Source organism: Lolium perenne, chromosome 1 (assembly GCF_019359855.2).
Source record: "Lolium perenne isolate Kyuss_39 chromosome 1, Kyuss_2.0, whole genome shotgun sequence".
Classification (NCBI taxonomy): domain Eukaryota; kingdom Viridiplantae; phylum Streptophyta; class Magnoliopsida; order Poales; family Poaceae; genus Lolium; species Lolium perenne.
This window is the reverse complement of record NC_067244.2, coordinates 10,283,367-10,289,032: the sequence shown is the minus strand read 5'-3', so window position 1 is coordinate 10,289,032 and position 5,666 is coordinate 10,283,367. Positions and strand designations below refer to the sequence as shown.

General features: G+C 51.5%; 1 long non-coding RNA gene across 1 annotated transcript; it reads right to left on the bottom strand.

The window, feature by feature from the left end:
* Positions 1 to 4,835: 4,835 nt before the first annotated feature.
* On the bottom strand, positions 4,836 to 5,655 carry LOC139835237 (uncharacterized). Its single transcript, XR_011751025.1, has 3 exons — positions 5,503 to 5,655; positions 5,289 to 5,423; positions 4,836 to 5,215 (listed from the first exon to the last, which is right to left on the bottom strand). It is a non-coding gene; the product is annotated as an uncharacterized lncRNA (long non-coding RNA).
* Between the last annotated feature and the right edge of the window lie 11 nt (positions 5,656 to 5,666).

The window sequence follows — 5,666 nt, the reverse complement described above, 5'->3', positions numbered from 1 at the left end:
GGGAGCGTCCCTTCTTATCTATCGTTCCCTCAGAGAAGTTGGCTCGAAGCTCTCCGTCTTCGGGTAGGATAAGTGTCTACTTGATTGAGACAGTCGCAGAAATGCCCGGACGAAAAAAGCCTAGCGAACTAGTGAACTCCATGATGAGTGGTCGGGTTGAGGGAACTAACGAACAACTAGCCATGCATGCATTTTGGTAGCATGCATCGGCCAAATTAGACTACATGCCCATACTAACATGCATTTCTTGGTACCAGAACTTCGTGAAAAACTGATCGGAGGAGATCCATCCCACGCCTCTCCCTCCCGGGTTGCTCACCCTCGGTCGGCTCAGCAGGAGATCCATCTACCCCGACCCTGCCCGTCTCCACGCCTGCCCCGGCCAGGCCGCTGCGTCGCCGGCTCTGGCGGCGGTGGAGGCGTCCGACCCACCAAACGGTGGAGGGCAGAGGAGGCAGCAAGTCCAGCGGCACATCTGAGCGGGGAGGTGTGGCGGCGGGTGAGCTTGGTGCGGCGGATGAGGCAGCAAGGCGACAGGATGCGGGGTGCCGGAAGTTGGGCTGCGGCGGCGCGGCGATCTGGCGGTGGCGCGGGCCCGATCTGGGCCTGATCTGGGCCTGGCCGTTCTGCTTCGGACCATGCAGCGCTGCCGGGTTCCTGGCCGGGGATCGCAACCTGCTGTGGAGTCTTCTTCTCTGCAGTCGCCATGGGCTTGGCAGCGACTGCTTAGCGAGGTATAACTCCTTCATTGTCGTCGGGCGACGGATGGCGGCGTGGGGGCCAATTCGTCCGCGTCGAAGAATAAAGCTGAGCTTCTGTGTTGTCTTGGTGGTGTCAGTGTTGTTGTTTCAAGTTATGGATCTCTGTAGCCGGATCTTTTTTATTATAATTATTTTTCTCTTTTCTGGTTGTGGGCATCCTTTATGTCATTAGGGCATGATGTTGTTACAGAGGCTGGGTTTAGTTGGTATCTCCGCGATATTAATATATGCTCTTTATTGAAAAAACTAACATGCATTGCGGCGGCGCTGTAGCTCGCTAACTATGTGTCCTTGTCCATAGTGGTCCACGAGGGAAACACATGCGAACGGTCAACCGATTATAAGTATTTTGATTTCATATAAGCGGCACCGAATAATATTCTTATGATAAATATGGTGTTGATTATGGTGGTGATGACCGAGCTGGAATATGTTGGTCAGGAAGGTCGAACAAGCTGAAATTGTTAGGTCAAACTAAGCTCTTTGCCCCTGTTTCAATATCTTACAGAAAAGAAAATTATTAAGCTGATATAGCAAGAGCCTGCTGGAGGCCGATCCATAGTTAATCTTAGGAGAATCCACACTACTAGGGTATAGAGTTTGACGAGACAAAGTGTAAAAATGAAATAAAAACTGACAAATAATAGATCAATAGTTAGGCCTCCCTGATGCACGTGCTATGTCCACGGCGAATTTGGCCTCATCCAGAACTTCCACATGCAGACGACGAACAGCACGAAGAGGCCTTACTTCCCAGCGGGCTATATTCCTCGTCGTGCGTGTCGCGTGCCTGTGCTGCGAGGGCCTTGATCACGGCAAGGTTGGCCCTCAGGCAGCCGCGCAGCTCCTCCGCCGCCTTGTCGCACGCCTCTTTCTTCTCAGGTGTGATTGCCGCCTGGTCGTCGCACGCACCAAACGCAGCATCCTCCTTCTGCTTGCATCCGATGAATACGGCATCTAAGCACATGGCCTTCGACGCCGACTTGCCATTGTTCCTGGCGTCCCATAGGACATCCAATACCGGACCATAGGAGCTGGACGCTCCGTTGCCCATGGTAGTTGGGATCGGTTTTGGAGTATCTAGATTGCCCTAAATTTTCCCTCGTATGGATGAGCCTGTTTTTTTTTCGATAAAGGGGTATCGATGAGCCTGTATATGTATGCTAGGTACGTGCTCCGTCCGACCTCTTAACTTCCGTTAGATATGCCACCACCAAGAGGCCGTGATTACCCTCAACTCTATAAACCCTCATATCTCAAGTTTATTATTTTCATCTACGGCACACATGGAAGGTCCACATCACATCTGGAATGATATGACTATATGAGGGCCCACACGTCACGCTGTACTCTCGACCTCCTTCCTCAAATCGGCACCTCCTTCTTCCCCTTGTACAGGTCTAGTACCTAGGCGTGGCACTTTTCCGGAAATATGAATTTTTTTTGTGCTCCTTTCGATCCTTTTTTTTAGAAACACAGTACAAACGTAGACACTCACTTACACTCACATCTATGAACGTACACACGCACACTCTATCCCTATGAGCACCTCCGGAAGACTGATCAGCCGGTGGATCGAATCTTGAAATTGACGAAGTCACCATAGGCGCCTCGCTATCGACGGGAACATTGCTCCCACTGAAAGAATATTCCACTTTTTTATGAGACACAGATGATAAACCTGAAGTTTGAACTCTGGTGGGCTGGAGATACAACCATCCTCTCCTAGCCACTCAACCTCAGTTTGGTTCTCCCTTCCGATCATATTACTTGCCACTAAAATGGATGTATCTACAATCAAATTGTATCTACATACATCTATCAGTGTCAAATAATATGAATCAAATATAGTATTATCTATTTATTATGTGATATAAACTTAGTTTATATGGTTATTTACATCAATTATGCACAATTTACTAGTTTTTTTAGATCATTTAAAGGATTTCCACAAAATTCCTATATTTTACAGGACTTCCTGTTTAATATTTCCTGAAATTTTCGGAAGGACGTCCTGATGGCACGCGCTGCACAACAAGCAAACTGCAGCCAACGAACTAAGCATACCCCTTCGCCTAGAAGAAAAGAATCCTATCCCATTTGGATAGAGGATCCGGCTGTGTCACGGCCGGCACTCAAGCTGGGCGCTGCTCATGGTGTGCATAAAACCTGAAACCCAAAGCTCGGATCCAAAAAGCTGACACCCGAACCAGTTTAACCCGAACCAGATACCCGTAGTTTCTTGGGTGTCAAATATTAGATTTGAACTCTGGTGGACTGGAGGAGCGACTTTCCTCCTAATAACCATCCAACCATGGGTTGTTTCTCAATCTGACAGCTTCTCACAGCTCTCTACATGCACTTGGACTTGCCTACACCTAATGCATCAACTAATTAACAAAATTACTTGACATGCGACGTGCATACATGCACGTTTAGATTCCCCTAATTCATAGTCCAAATCTTTTGACAAGATTAATTCTAACAATACCTCGTTGAAAACCAATGAAGTTTCTCGTGAAGGGCTGCTCTGCTTCGGCAAGATGGTCGAGTCGGGCAAGCTACAACTCTTGGCCCTCCCAGCGAGCTACCACCGCCGCGCTCGAGGCAAAGGAGGCAGCTCCTTCGGTCCATCCAAATGGAGGAGGAGGCTGATGCTCGGCCACCCCGTGCCCCAACCCCCTCCTCCATGGTCGTCGCCGTCGAGGCACACATGCCTGGACGCCGCAAGATGATTGGGGAGGAGCTTGGGGTCTAGGTCGGGGTAGAGGAGGCGATGGCTGTGAAGAACGAGCGACGACTGCTGGAGTATGGAGAGTGGACTAGGGAGGCACTAGGAGAGGGAGGAGGAGGCCGCCGTGGTTGCTCCCCTGTCGCTGGCCTCCACCATTTTGAGCCGTCCGCCACCACACCACGGGAGAGACGAGGGGAAAAAGGAGGGGAAAGGAAGAGGATAGGGTTCCAGGGGAGGCGACGTGGGACACCTAGAGGGGCATCTCTACCCATGGCGACGCCGACGCTGTAGCGAGCGTACCCGACGGCATCTCGCTGTCCACCACGAGCATACGGGTTGTTGATGGAAAAACGGAATGAGATGCGAATGATTTTACCCTTGGCGGGTTGCAGAACCACGGGGCAGCCACCGTGCGATAATGTTTGTTTGGAGACACACACGCCCATGTAGCCTGTGTCACCGAGAAGCGGGACCCTAGAAGAGCATGCCCACAGTTCAGTGGGGATGGCTAGCAAGCGGGTAGATCAGGAAGGGTGATGGAGGGGCTCGGGGAACGGATGGTCGGAACCGTGTGAGCAGTTTCTAAACCGGGATCGGACAGCTAGTATCACTCGATCGGAAAAAAGGGCGATGCAGGCCCAGCCACATCGGTTGGATGGACGGTCAGGATTTAGAGGGCATGGATGCAGCCAGTTTCCCCCAGCTCTGTTTCTTTTAGATTTCTCAGAGTATCTACGTGTGGTGAAGAAACTAAAATTGCTAGCGTCAACTGAAGTCTCTGCCTCTCCCTCACTACGGGGACGACCGGCTACACCGACGGCCCCGCACCGTCGACACAATACGGTTCACCGTCGGCACAGGCTCTGCCGACGGTCACCGTCGGCGTCTCCCCGTCGGCACAGCAGGCGTCGGGGTCTTCGCGCGCACCGTCGGCACAGCAGTTCACCGTCGGCACAGTCGTACGCCGACGGCTGGACGGTGGCCGTCGGCCGCCCCATCGTCGGCACAGCCAACCAGCCGTCACGCCGGCGCCGTCAACGTCCCCAGCTGTGCCGACGGTGTAACCGTCGGCACAGTTTTCCTTTTTTTTTCCAAAACTGGCGGCAAAACGGTGCCTTTTCGAACTGGAAACGCGCGCGAAACTGGGCCGGCTGTGCCGACGGTGTCACCGTCGGCACAGACCCTGCCATTTGGCACAGTTACGGGTCTGTGCCGACGGTGACACCGTCGGCACAGCCGGCCCAGTTTTTTTCTGATTTTTGCCAATTTGGCCTCATTTGCTCAGAAAATCGCACAAAATGCACATATTATAAGATTGAATATCCAGTAACATATATAGCACCATATAGCACAAAGATATCACCGTATAGCACCAAATCTCACAAATATAGCATCAAATCTCACAAATAGCACAAATATAGCATACAAGACCATGGTACATACACCGGATCCACTACAAAGATGGAGCGTGTCATCATGTGCTAGTACAATGTAGAAACTATGGTGGTGCACCACCCGAGTGACGATCTAGCTACAGACGATCTAGCTCCGAGTGGGTGAAGTGAGGCCGCTGTATTTCGACGGTGCTCGGGGAGGTAGAACCACGACGAGAGCCACCGGAACCAGAAAACTGCCGAGGTTCGGCAGAAGCACCAGGAGAATGGCGACCGGGGTGCATCGGCGTACCACAAGGAGTGTCGTTCCCGGATTCTCCCAATCCCTACATGTTGGAGGGAGTTAGCAACTTAGCCATGTCACACCAAGTTAGCAACTTAGCCAAGTTAGCAACTTACCGGGGTCAACTGACGCTGACGCTTGTACATGATATAGAACTCCTCCTTGGACGGGAACACTGGCGTCGGCCCCGGATGAGGTGGCTCTGGGAGTGGTTCCTCTCGCACTCCAGTCATCATGAACCGAGTGAAACTCTGCAAGAAACGGGAGAGATAGCTCAGATTCAAACATGGGGACTTATGATGTTTTGCAACCATAGAGATTGAAACTTACCGCCATCTGGTTGCTCGTCCACTGGACATAGGCATCTTTCACAAGGTCATGCTCCTTAATCTTCTCGAGATACTCCTCGTAAGCTACTGCATAGGCCTCCTCGAGCTGAGTCTACAATTTCAGAAATAATGCGTCTCATCAACATAGCCATTCAGGAACAAGAG